The sequence below is a fragment of the Grammomys surdaster genome, unplaced genomic scaffold (genome assembly GCF_004785775.1).
Source record: "Grammomys surdaster isolate TR1022 unplaced genomic scaffold, NIH_TR_1.0 174, whole genome shotgun sequence".
Classification (NCBI taxonomy): Eukaryota; Metazoa; Chordata; class Mammalia; order Rodentia; family Muridae; genus Grammomys; species Grammomys surdaster.
In genome coordinates this window covers 13,363,048-13,376,474 of record NW_021604622.1, presented here as the reverse complement: position 1 = coordinate 13,376,474, position 13,427 = coordinate 13,363,048, and the positions used below count along the sequence as shown (strand labels likewise).

Sequence of the window (13,427 nt, the reverse complement as noted above, 5' to 3'; positions counted from 1 at the left end):
AGAGAGAGAGAGAGAGAGAGAGAGAGAGAGAGAGAGAGAGAGAGAGACAGAGACAGAGAGAGAGACAGAGAGAGAGACAGAGAGAGAGACAGAGAGAGACAGAGAGAGAGACAGAGAGAACTTAATGTGCTCAGGAAATCACCGCTGTCCCATGCATTGTCAGTGTTTGTTGTGGCTTGCCCTATTTTCACACAACTGGTAGAGGGAAGAGTGTCCTTTAATTCTATGAGTTTTGTTGAAGTTGAAGTTTGCTGGTATTTTAGAGCTAGAGATGCTTTATTATCCTGAGGTAGTCCTGGCCTTATTGTGCTGTCTGGGCTGAGGCTGAATTTTTAATCCTGGTTCAGTCACTCTGGACTAACAGGTGTGAGGCACCATACTCAACCCAAGTGTGAGTTTATAAAATAAATATAAGACTTTTTCTTAGGATTTAAGTAAGATTGAAGAACAAAGGCCGACATGCTTATTTTGAAAGTCTAATTTCTCAAGTAAAGCCATTGGTGGGTCTTAATTTATCCTTCAAAAACAAGAGGAAAAAAAAACCCTAAAAACAGTGGTTTATTGGGCTGATCTTTGTATCACCTTGAATGAATGAGTGGACAGAATGGATTATCGAAATAAAACCTGTTAAATTTTTCACATTTTGGCAGCAGGTTCTATTTCTTCAGCTGACAATCTCATGAAGCCAATCTGGGAAATCAATAGCCAGCTGACCTTTCAGCTTATAATTCCGATTTCAAAGTTATCCTTGAGATTTACAGATATCACAACTTTAATAAAATTATTTCTTTAATGCACCGTCTCTGTTCATCACTCTCCCTAATTCTCATTACTCTGACCTCAAGAAAAGAAGAAGCTGCTAAAGGAGTCATTATTCTGGAATTCAAATGGCTCATGTTTCACCTGGGTGAGTATATGTGGCTTACAGAACTCACAACAGTTCTAGGCCGTCTTTCTAATGCTTTCCCCTCGTCTGTGCCTGCTCAGGTTTTTTACGTCCTTTTCAAAATTCATATCCATTACTTCCCAGCTTCATGTAATGGCCATCGGGGAATGCAACTGAAGTTTCCATGTTTCACTCAACTCTTTATGGGCTGACATTTCCCTAATCATTGGGGAATGAATATAGTTGAAACTCTTAAGTATTGAGCTGTTTCCAGGTAGAACATTAGACTGAATGAGACATTTTGAATTAAAATATGTAAACAGACTACTTCTTTGGAGATTCTGTGTTTCAACCTACGACTGTAAAGAAAACTGTAAGAATGGAGAATGGTATGGTTGCTGAAAAGCCAGTACAAGGATGCTAACAGCAAGCCAGTACGAGGATGCTAACAGCAAGATTATCTCAGTTCTACTCAAGTACATTATTACCACATGACATGAGTTAAATCATTTTTAAATTTTAAATTTAAAAATTCAAATCCATGAAATGATCTGTTAAGGCAAAAATAAAACATTCTCAATACTAATGAAAAAAAAACATAAGTTGCCTGAACTTACATCAAGTAATTGTACCAATAAGAATAATATTTAACAATAATTATTAAAGTCAATACCTCGACTGGGTGTTAGCTAATGTTTTCTACATTTATAGGTTTATGGTAATTGTTTCTATTAATCATGAACATTGTCATATTACAAAAGTACACCTATTAACCCCATTTAACAGATGAAAGAGCTTCCAATGATATTAAATATTAAATATATGATAAGTGGTACAGTTACAATATTAATTCAGACAGACTGGTGCCATGCTCTTTGCTTTTATCCATTAAAGGTCAGCGGAGGAATACTTAGGCTAAGGTCATTACATTTTCTAACAAAGAGAGTCTCAGTGTTTCCGATTTGCAGCTTCCTCTCTGCAAAGTGTCCTTATTAAGATCACCTTCCATGGTTTTTGTAAGGAAGGCCTTTTTCACAGGGACTAAGAACGCAGCTCTTCAGTATTTGAGGGTATGCGAACTTTTATTAACAACTGTTAGTGATGGCACTTCAGAGTGTAGTTTGCCCTCATGCCCATTCATTTTCTGTACGCTTCTCTGATATGGACCATTAGTCTCAGCATTGTACTTTTCATTTTATTCCACAGAGCGTCTTGCATCTGCAAGGTGAAAATCAGCTGCTGCAATTCTAAGTGCAGCATAGACCAGCCACCAAGGGGCTGCGGCTGTCGATGCACAGATTCAAGGTCTAGGCTTAAGTCGTCATCAAAAGAAACCAAGGCTAAATAGAAATGTGATTTAAACTAAACAGATAAATTCACTCTGATATTTTCTTAAAACAAGTGATGCAGCTTTCAGTACAATGAAAAAGTTTAGTGAAGGGAAACTTAGAGGTGTATCTCATGCAGCTTAAATGTACCTATGGTTTACTAGTTATCATAACCTCAATAAGATAGTGGGTCATTGATAACTCATCTCACACCCCTCTGTAGCATATGCCAATCATCAACCACACCCTGATCGATCTCTCTCTCTCTCTCTCTCTCTCTCTCTCTCTCTCTCTCTCTCTCTCTCTCTCTTCTACTTAATCACAGTTGACATTTACTAAAGAACACTTGGTGAGTGAATGAGTGAATGAAATTAATTGCTAAACAATTTCTTTAGTATCTATATAATTGACAGTCAAGATGAAAAACTAGTTGGGTATGATGATACTGTAAGATTCTGATGAGTCCTAGCTTACCCCTGAGTGAACAAAGCTGAGTCGAGAATCGATGCAAAAAGCAAGAGGAATTTATTGTCCCAACTCATTGGAGTCTTTCTACACCGAAGGTGAAGTGGCAACCCCACACAACTCATTCAGTGAGCTTTTATACCGTTTCCAGGGGAGACAGAATAGAGAAACAGCAACTATCCACAACATGATTGACAGAACAGTGTGACTTTTAAACAGATTGGTCATTAGAGAATGAAGCAAGAAGGACTTCCCTTGTCTGTGAGTGGCCAAGGGTCCATCCTGTGGAATGTGTCAGAACACTACAGTCTGAGGAATGTTAATTAGCCTCTCCCTTCTAGAGGGGCAAGTGTTCCATGACCTTTGCAAAGTTCCTGAGCTGATCTCTTCTATACCTGCCTATAATCTCATCTTTAAAGGATGTTGAGCTAAAAGTATCTGCCCAGCACAGGATACGGACAGAGATCCTTCCAAGGTTTAGGAAGCAATGAACACTATAAGGACAACTGCATTAGAAAAGGACTAACTGAGTGCTTAATTTCATGCTAATTTCACAAGCAGCTCCTCAAAATAATACATTTCAAAGGACCATACAGATATTTCTATTATAGACCCTGTAATTATTAATGCTTCACATTCTTTTAAAGAGTCTGTATCTCTAGCTATGACACATAAATGGTGGCTCATTTGTCCTTCTCCCAAAAGCATGAAATGTTGCTCAAGGACGCAAAGAAAAACTGAAGTCATTACAAACACTCTAAGAAAGCATGTAAATTGGAAAAAAAAGACAAACAACAAACAAATCCTAAAGCATGTACAGTACATGAGAGCCTACACATCAAAAAGTAATTAAGATTGACCCCATAACATTATGCTACTTAGAACTATTAAAAACAGAAAACATTAAGTATTACCATGGGACAAAATGATGGCTTATATGTAAATTTGTAATTAATTTACATAATGTGGAAGGCTCTACTCATCTATACCCTTTTCTTCCTTGGCCTTCTAGAAAAAAAACTAAATCTAACCTCTCCCTCTAAAGTTAGGTAACGGCTTGTCTATGGTCTGACTCATTATGGTTCCCATTCATATAACTTCATGCCTCCAGGAGGCTGGATTTCAGATTTAAACTTCATGATAGTGGATGACTCTAAGAGAAAAATAAATAGAATTTTAAATTCATAACATACATACATTAAATAATCTATACATGCATATACACATAAGTGATCAATGATTTGAATATACATTAATGTATAACTGTATATTTTTTAGCATTCTTGAGCACCATTTCATGCCTTTGGGGGCGTGATACAGGTATATGTATGTGCTCTCAGTTCTACCTATAAGTGGATATATATGTGTGCATATTATGTATGGTCCCAAATATTTGTGCCTGTTGTCAAGTTAGTGAAGGTTTAAAGACGATAAAGTATTATATACTTGTACAAAATATATAAGGTTCTATTTACTATAGTTAAAAATCAAAACATGTTTTACAGATCACAATTGGTAAAAGAGAAAATCTTTTCAGGGATTGTGGGCTTTTCTTTGTTTCTTCCTTCTTTTTTTTCTGGATTTTTTTTATTTTGTTTTTGTTTTTGTTTTCTGACACTACAGCAAAATCTGAGGTCATTAAAGGTGAAAATAATTTATTTAGTGTAAGACTTTTACAAAAACTCAACACTCCTCACACAATAATAAAGTTTAAAAATAATAATAATGTCCAGTGTAAGTGCCTTTACAACCAACAATCAGGAGGGACAGGAGAGGTAGAAGGATCTACACAATTCAAAGCCAAAATTATCTACACAGTGAATTCCAGAAAATCGACAGCTACATATTGAGAGCTGCCCCACATTCAGTACCCCCCAACAACAATAATCACAACACACACACACACACACACACACAAAGAGAGAAAAATGAAAAAAACAAAAAGAAAGAAAGAAAGAAAGAAAAAAAGAGAGAAAGAAAGAAAAAGAAAGAGGGAAAGAGCTTGAACTTAAGATTCAATGTGCAATTTTTCTTTCAAATCACAAGCAAAAATATAGTTGAGGTGAAGAAATAAAAATTCATTCCCCCCCAAAGTATGTTTTTTTGGTTTTTTTTTTTCCACAACAAATGATTTTACAATGATTGAGCAACATGCACAAAATGTATACAAGCTCAAGCCATACAAAGTCACAGTAGCAAGGGTGTTGGGCCGTGGAAGGGCATCTTGGTTCTTGGGTTGGCATGGGCCTGGAACCCCAAGATGGCAGGTGTTCAGCCACGCCCCCAGAACTCAGGGCCCTTACACGTGGTCTAATCTCCATTTAACCTGTACCAAGACACAAGAAGAGGGCGTGACTAAAGGCCCTAAAGGCCGGGGCAGCATAACTAATTAAGTTATCCCTTCTCAGTCTCTCCTCTTTCCCACTCCCCATATAAGCTAAGCGAGCTCCCCCTGGCATTGGCACATGGCACACATCCAACTACAACGCCATAGACAATAAACTACTCCTTGGAAAGCCAGTCTTCGTGTCTTCTGGGGCCTGCCGCTTCCAAGCTTCCAGCTTTGAAACTTCAGACTTTCTCCAGTATGTGGGACCCGCCTGAGACCTGACCGTGGGAGAGCCTCCAGGACTCTACCGCTACCTGCCTGTCTGAGGGTTGCTGCCACGGGCCCAGGGCACCCCCCCCACCCCCCCACGCTTGTTTTTCGCACACAAGGGGGGTCAAAATGTTCCCCAAGAACTGAAGACCTGGAAATTGATAGCTGCTTGGAAAGAAAAGAGAGTTTTTTTTAAGGGTGCATCGTCTGGTAAGCCCCAACCTATATTGGGAATTATAAGTTGGATCCCATGATTTTTAGAAAAGAAAAAAAAATAGAGAACAGGAAATTGGGTGAGGAGGAAGGTGGGCTGCATGTGGAAAAAATTGGAGAGAGGGAGGGAATATAATCAAAATACATATTTCTTTATCCATTATCTAAAACATCTCTTTACAGCAATCCACAACTGGATCATGGAAGCTCCACACAGCAAAGGATACCTCTCCACAAGTCTCAGGGAACTCTGGAAAAGGGGCCTGAGAGCCAGAACCCAGGGATTCAGCTGGGAAACCGTCTTGCCTTGAAAGGACTTCATGAATAAAAAAAGAACAATGGACACACTATCCCAATCAAAGCAGGAAATTTTAAAGGCTCTCACCCCTGGACAGAGGTGATTAATGAATGACGAGAGAATTAGCTTCTCTTAGGGAAGAGTACCCTTCCTGGTTGTCCAATGTAGAGTAGTCAGCTCTGAAACCATATACACACAAGCAACAATGGACTCCGCAAGCCCTTTTGCATATTCTTGTACTTAAACCTATAAACAGCATATCTTGCATATATATGTGCAAATGCAAGAATAATAATAATAGTAATAATCATAATAATAATAATAATAATAATAATAATAATAAAAAGATGCTATCAACTTGAGAGTAGGGAGCATAGGAGGGATTCCAAGGAGGATGGCTGGGAAGTGCAGGAAGGAAGAAAGAGAGGAGAGAAATTGATTTAATTCTATTTCTATGTCTTTAATACATTGTATAAAATTCTAAATGAATTAATAAAAAATGTTAGTTTTCCAAAAGAAAGAAATCTTTCCAATTGTGACATTGGTTTAGTGCATAGAGGTGATTTCAGGAAAAAGAGCCTTTGTTCATTCACCCATAACATACTTGGTGAAAGGAGAACTCACTCTTGCAAGGTGTCCTCTGACCTCCACATACGTACACGCCCTGCGTGGCACATAGGTACTCACATGCCCATGAGTGCACCGAAACACAGTAACTAAATAAACATAAAACAAAAATTAAAAATAAAATCAAGAAAAACCCTTCTGTTGCAGATAGATTAGAAGCTGAAGGTCTTCCTCAGCTACACACTCAGTTGTATGCCAGCCTTGGCTGCCTGCCTAAAACTAAATTGTAAATCCTTTCCATTAACTTCTCCTGATCCAAAAGTCTCCTTTACATTTAGAAAACTAAAGGCTGAAAAATCAGATCTCCATAGTACTGACTTCCACTATAAATATCATTCATACTAAAACCTCACTTGATATGATTCAAAGCTACATTAGAGGAATAAACTGCAACTTAAGCTTCAAGAATAAGAGAAAAATAAAGGTGAAAAGGTTCCACCTGACTGTACTAACAATTAAACAACATGTCCTGATGGTTTTAACTCGTGAACATCATCTTTCCTTTACATCATTGTGAAGCAAATAAAAAACGCCACTGTTGAAATCTTTTAAGTTTGTGTTTTTAATTTTGGTAAGTATTTTAGTTTAAACCAATTGAGTTCAATTAAATTGAGTTAAAGATAGTAAAATTGCAATAGTGTTTTTTGTTGGAAGACAATATTTTAGTAAAATAATTGATGATGGTAACCAATAGGTTGAAGATTTACACTGAAATACAAAGTCCTGAAAATTTGGCAGAATATCAGTTTTTCAAGCATTGCAATGTGAAGGGCTGTCAAAAATTATCTTTCGAAGGCAATTATCTTGAAGTGTCATGGTGCATCCTTTGAATTTGAAAGTTGAGTTAATAATTTTAGAAATATTTATTACGTTTAACAATCCAATAACCCATACTGTTAAAACTGAAAGTCTATTTCCCTTGATTTTAATTTTTAATGAACCACTTGGGGAAAAGTATGTTTCATTGTTTTTAATGCTTCCATCTTGAGTTTTATTGTATGTGTATGGGTGTTTTACATGCACGTGTGTCTATGTATCAGTTGATCACCTGGTACCTTCAGAGGAAGGTAGAGATGTTGAGTGTCCTAGAACTCCTGGAATCAAAATTACTGATAGTTGTGAACCATCAGGCTACGTGGGTGCTAGGATTGGAGCCTGAGTCTTCTAGAAGAACATTCAGTACTACTAACCATTAAGACATCTTTCCAGCTTATGTTGGAGCTGCTTGTGGTAGCTGATACCTGTATCCCAGGAACATGGAGATGAAGTCCATGAAACTGCCTCAAGAAGCCAGAAATTAATTAGTTATGTAGGTAAATAATTAATTATTTATAATAATGATGTTTGTTTACAGAGCTTTTGTTAGGAATATGCACAAAAAAAATACGCTCAGCACTTAAATGACCTAAGATGATATGGTGTCTGTCTTTGATTTATTCAGATAGCTATATCAAAATTTTTGATATTTACCCAGGCTGTAGTAACACTTTAGAGAATTACCAGCATGGCTCAAGTTAAAACATTTACTTAATTCAGCATGGTCATTATTTTAGATTGTCATGCATTCTGCTTAACCTACTGTTGCTCTATTTTCTTACCCATGTTTTCACCAGGAGCTCTGAGAAGCCATGGTAGTTCTTTATGTGACAATATGGGGACAGAGATTCCTCCCTACCCATCAGTTTTCTTTCTGAGGCTAGCAACTAGCATATTTGTTTCTCACAGCAGAAAAGAATCAACATGTCTAATGGAATACTGCTTTCTGGAAGCATGCAATTTATGTTTGATTTATTTTTAAAATCAGAGCTCTGTCAAACCACTTCAGTATTCTCTCTCACACTAAATCAACACAGCCTCATAATCAATAACTGATGGGCTGAGAATCATAATTCATGACTATGCAGTCTCCATTCTGATTATTTGCAAAAGTCGCTCTGTTAAGGAAAGCTGAATTCTCAGCACCAGAAACTGCCCCGTGCCAGTTTCAAAACCTCAGACCTGGTGCCAGTTTCAAAACCTAAGAAACCTCCACGTCACAAAGACTGCTTTCAGTTTACAGGATATGGTCTGATTATCAGGAGGGTCTTGCATATACAATGTACACAATGAGGCAAAGAATCTAATAGTCACAAAAGTCACAAGGGGTAGTGGGTATAACATGAAATGCATGTGTATTCATCAGAAAGGAGAGAAGAGAGGGAAGCAAGGAGGGAGAGCAGATAGGTGAGGAGAGAAGAAGGGAGGGAGGGAGGAAGGAGGGGGGGGGGGGAGGGAGGACGGGAGGGAAGAAGAAAAAGAGGGAAGTGTTCTGATGAATCTATGAAGATCAGCAATGCTCTGAAATGTTTAGACATGTCATTTAATGTTGGATTTCCTGTTTAGAGACAGTGTTGTGCTACATCTTTCAGCCTACTGCTGCACCCTGTCCTGAAGCCTGAAATGTCACTTAATGTTAATTTATAAGGCTGCAGCATATAGAAGCTGCTTTCTAAAATAAATAAATAAATAAATAAATAGCGACTAAGCACTAAAATCACATGATTTAGTAAAGTGCTTTATAGTGTTTCTAACAAACTCCTCAAGCGTGTGAATCTCTAGGCTGCAAGAGATTCACACAGGAAGATATCTCACCCTCCCACAAGCAGGCATTATTTCGTAGGAATGTAGCCCCCGAAGTGATGTGGGCTGGGGTTTGATTGTACTCACTCATATTCAATGCACTGTTTTCTCTTTTTAAAAGTCTACTTCCAGAACAGTTAAAGCTTAACAAAATGTTCTTTGTATTCGAGAAGCTAATACACCACTCATTCAGCTACAAAAGAAACAGAACAAAAAATATGAAGGAGTCTGTGAGAAGAAATGACTTTCTAGAAAAAAAAAATTACGCAGAAGCCCATCTTTGCCTGAGAAGTTGCATTGATAATAAAACGATTAGATAAAGGTGTATTAAGAAGTTACGTTTATGAGCTGCCAGATTGATGCTAATGCCTCACTATAGAACTCCCACAGAATTCTGTCACTTTAAAGTGACAGACCTGATTTTTCTACCCTGGGTGTGGGTGAGGGTTAGTTGGTCTGAATGAGCGCAAGAAAAGCTTGGTAAAAGCAGCGTGGCCTTCAGCCTTAGGCACACACCCTGTAAGGAAAGACAGCAACTGATTTGGAATGGCTCAAGGGCTCAGAGCAAAATGTCAAGTAAAGAGTGCATGAAATCTATCACTGAGTCAGAAATGAGGACCAGGGTGACCCCTAAGCAGACCTCACCCTTGTAGAAGCAGGTATTACATGTTGACAGAAACAAACAAACAAACAAACAAACAAAAAAACCAACGAGCTTATTCATATAAAAGCAATAAAAGTATTAGAAGTACGTTCTACAAACATGACCCAAGTGCGGTACAGACAAACACAAAGAGATATTTCTGTTGTATATATTCCAGATTATCCTCTACTTGAACTCACTGACTTGAGTATATCAATATAGTTTCCTAGGTCAACTTTCTGCTTTCGGTTTTGTATTATTTAATAATTTCTCTCTTATTCATTTTTTTTTAAAAAAAATAGTTACTATACGTGGTATTTGAAGCAATGTCTGTCAACTTTAGCACGGTGAGAATCGATAGGTAATCCTTCTTGTGACTTGTTTTTGAACTTCAGCCCACTTCATTGAAATCAAATACATACTTCGATCGTTCATGAGAAATGACATTTTTTTGACAGTATTTTAAATTAATAGAAATGAGGTTATCAAAAATAGGGTAGAAATTGGAAAATAAAAGACGGGAAATAAATTGCCTATAATTGACAAAAAAAAAAAAAATTCTGTTTCTCTATTTGTACTTCCTATTATTCTATTATTCTGCTACTTGTAACATCAGCAGGGTTTGACTTATATGATACAAATGTGCACTTGAAGACCGAGGCCTAGACTAGGGAAGTTGGGTTTATAACCTTCGTCTGTATTAATTGCTTCCCGTGCCTTCTGAAAACTCCTAAGAACACTTAACAAATACATGCTTCACAGCTGCTGAATCAGCATGCTTACTCCAAAGCTGTGCCTGTGGTGCCGCCTAGTGGCGCCGTGTGGTATAAACTAACATACTCCTGGAGGATGTGGTGTCGGATCTCTCACTGCAAAATAGGTTAAGAGACACAGGAAACAGCTATGTGACAAGAAATCTGCCAGATCCATACACTTTGCCTTCCCTGTTTGTGGATATGGGAAAGCAAGTAGCAATCAAGAACTCCACCTTTTAGTCCGATCAGGATTCACGTCTTTCACAATTAACCTTTGCGATTTCACATCTTACAATTCTAGCTAGGAAAACTATATATTCTATTTATGTTTTTCATATTCCATGAACTCCCTTAATAAGGTGCCAGTTTGCCAGAGCTGTATATCTTTCTAGACAGAGAATATTTCTTTTTCACCAAGAATATCCCAGTGTAGGTTTAAAAAGAAAAAAAAAATCTGACAGTAAAGCTCTGGATTCCAAGTGCGCATAGTGTAGTGCTTCTTGGTGAACAGTGATTTTTTTTTTATAAAGATCAAAGCGCGTACCTGGAGCATTAATCAGGCACCTGGTAATTTAACCATTAATCTCATCTCTGCAGAGGTAGATGGGTTCATACAATTTCCATTCGGTTTTCCCAATTCCCTACCCCCCACCCCCCCCCACACACACACAATCCTCAAAACCCCCAACGTCACAATGTATGTCATTCCATTCTTTGGAGTCAGAGAAAACATATGTAATCACCACTGAAGTCAATTTGTTAACAGCGATTATTTGAAACCAGAGAAGTGTCTGGTTTAAGGCAGGCAGACAGTGAGTCAGACTTTAAAAACAGAGTCAAAAAAAAAAAAAAAAGTAAAAGGAAGAGGAAGCAATCCTTTACCTTTTTACCCTTGGGATGTTTTGCAATTGATGTGCCCCTCGGCCACATTCACAGGCTGTTCACATTTCCTTACTTTTCAGTCCATTCGCTCCTCTCTGGCCAAATAAACCAGTATTCCCTCTTGCTCTGCACACGGAATACATATGTGCCCCATTTACCACCCCAGGGTGCAGAATTACCCATGCAACTTATCATTTGCCCATTCCTCTAGAACACAGGCTCTCTCCCTTTCCCTTCCTCACTGTAACTAAAAATGAACATGCAGCTCCTTCAATGACATAATGTTTTCATGAAAGTTCCACTAATTAAAAATCCTCACCATACCAGACCTAAAAAAATGAGCACGCTCCTGCCAAGTGTTATTCACCACAGTGAAGCTCTTGTAACTACGTTTTAAAAGAAAGACAGAGGAGGGGGTAAATGGTGAGAAGGGACAGAGTCTCCTAGCATATGCATTGAAGTATAACAGTTGTCAGCATCACAGGGACAGATTATTTTTAAAATAGATCTTTCAAGAGAAAAAAAATTAGATGGAAAAAAATTAGAAAAAAAAATCTTCCAGAGAGCTGAGAAGTGAAGCATGTGCCGCTTTGGATAATAGAAGCTTTTACTGGAATGAAGGACCACAATTGTAGGAAATAAATCTGCTTTTTTTTTTTTGAAAGCAAGAGATTATAGGTCAGTTTTAAAATGATGTTTGTCTTTGATTGTACCTATATCCTCTCCCCTGTAGGAAAGGATAGACTTGGTTTTTATTGTGGTGGCATGAAAACACTTCCCGACTACTGCTTTGGCCCATGCTTACAGTGCTATAATAGTTACTTGTTGAGGACATCCATTCAGACTTGCCAACATGCTGCATTAATTTAACACCACATAAAATATGGATTTTATTGCAGCAGAGACAATAAATGCTGCAACTGCTGACTGCATGCATTTAACCCCCCCCCCTTTTTTAATTGTACCACCCTCATACTTCCGACTCCTATAAAAGGTGAACATAGGAATTGTACCCATCCTGTTTCTGATGAATGTCAATCGACTGTCTTCATGTAGATACTTAGTGACCACTGACAGCTTCAAGGCATCTGTCCTCTGACTGTCATCTCTCTCTACACTGAAGGCATAACGAACTATGACCAGGGCTAACTGAAGAGTGAATCTGTTCATATGGAATGCAAAGTAATGTTAGCTGATGTTAAGAGTTCACAGCAAACAGTGTTACCTGCTAAGCTGATATTTGAAACAGAGGTAAACAGGAACCAGCATGACTAATTGCACTCCGTAAACATTTTCAGCATTTGCTTAGAATGAATAAATTAGAAAACTCCACGATCAAGACCCCCACACTGTTGAACATAATATATTATTTATCCGGCTTCCCATTACCTACATTGAAAGCAGTTGTTCCTGGAAACTCATCAAAAAGAGTTGGATGCTCATTTGTTTATTAAAAGGTAAGGATCATTTTTGGAATAATTGCGCATATAACTTAAAATAATAATAATAAATAATAAAAAGCAAAAACATATCTACCCTGATATCTCCCCCCAGCAAGGGAAGAAAAGGCAAGACATTAAAGGAGTTAAAAGACAAGAGGTGAATTCCTCCTACCTTGTTTCATCAGCTTCTGGAAAACGGAAGTTGGTTCCAGCCAAATAACCCTGAAGAGACTGTCACCCTGTCCCCTTTTTGTTTGTTTTCTGCTGTTATTTTCTCTCACTGATTCTACTTCGGTCTAACTCAAGCTTTCTCTCAGCGTCACTTTTAACTCTGGACGGCAGGGAACCAAAGAAAACGGAGGGGGGGGCGAACTCTCTCTCTTTCGCTGATTGGCTTTCATTCAGTGGTTCTGATTAAGGAAGGGGGGAAAAAGGAAAGGGTGGGGGGAAAGCCGTTCCTCACACGGAGAGAAAGGTTCTGCTGATGGAGCTGCAGCAACTCGCTATGGGAAGGAAGGTTAGAGACTGGAAGTGCCGGCTCCTGCCAGCACACAGCGATTTGCAAGTGAATGCGAGGGAGGGAGCATCCGAGAGGAGGGCTGCGCATGAAAGGCGTCCCCTCCCCCGCAGGGCAGAAAGACTCTCTGTTTCCAGCCTAAGGTAATCAGCC

The 13,427-nt window shown here is 38.3% G+C and overlaps 1 protein-coding gene across 2 annotated transcripts in view; it reads right to left on the bottom strand.

The window, feature by feature from the left end:
* Cdh10 (cadherin 10) overlaps positions 1–13,068 on the bottom strand; it is a 181,761-nt gene extending 168,693 nt beyond the window's left edge. Inside the window, exon 1 of one of the 2 annotated variants that reach the window (XM_028767577.1) lies at positions 12,930–13,068. The gene's annotated coding sequence lies outside the window, so the exon portion shown is untranslated. Of the gene's footprint in view, positions 1–11,315; positions 11,687–12,929 lie in introns of those variants that run through there. The other variant, XM_028767578.1, reaches the window with a different exon arrangement.
* Positions 13,069–13,427: the final 359 nt, after the last annotated feature.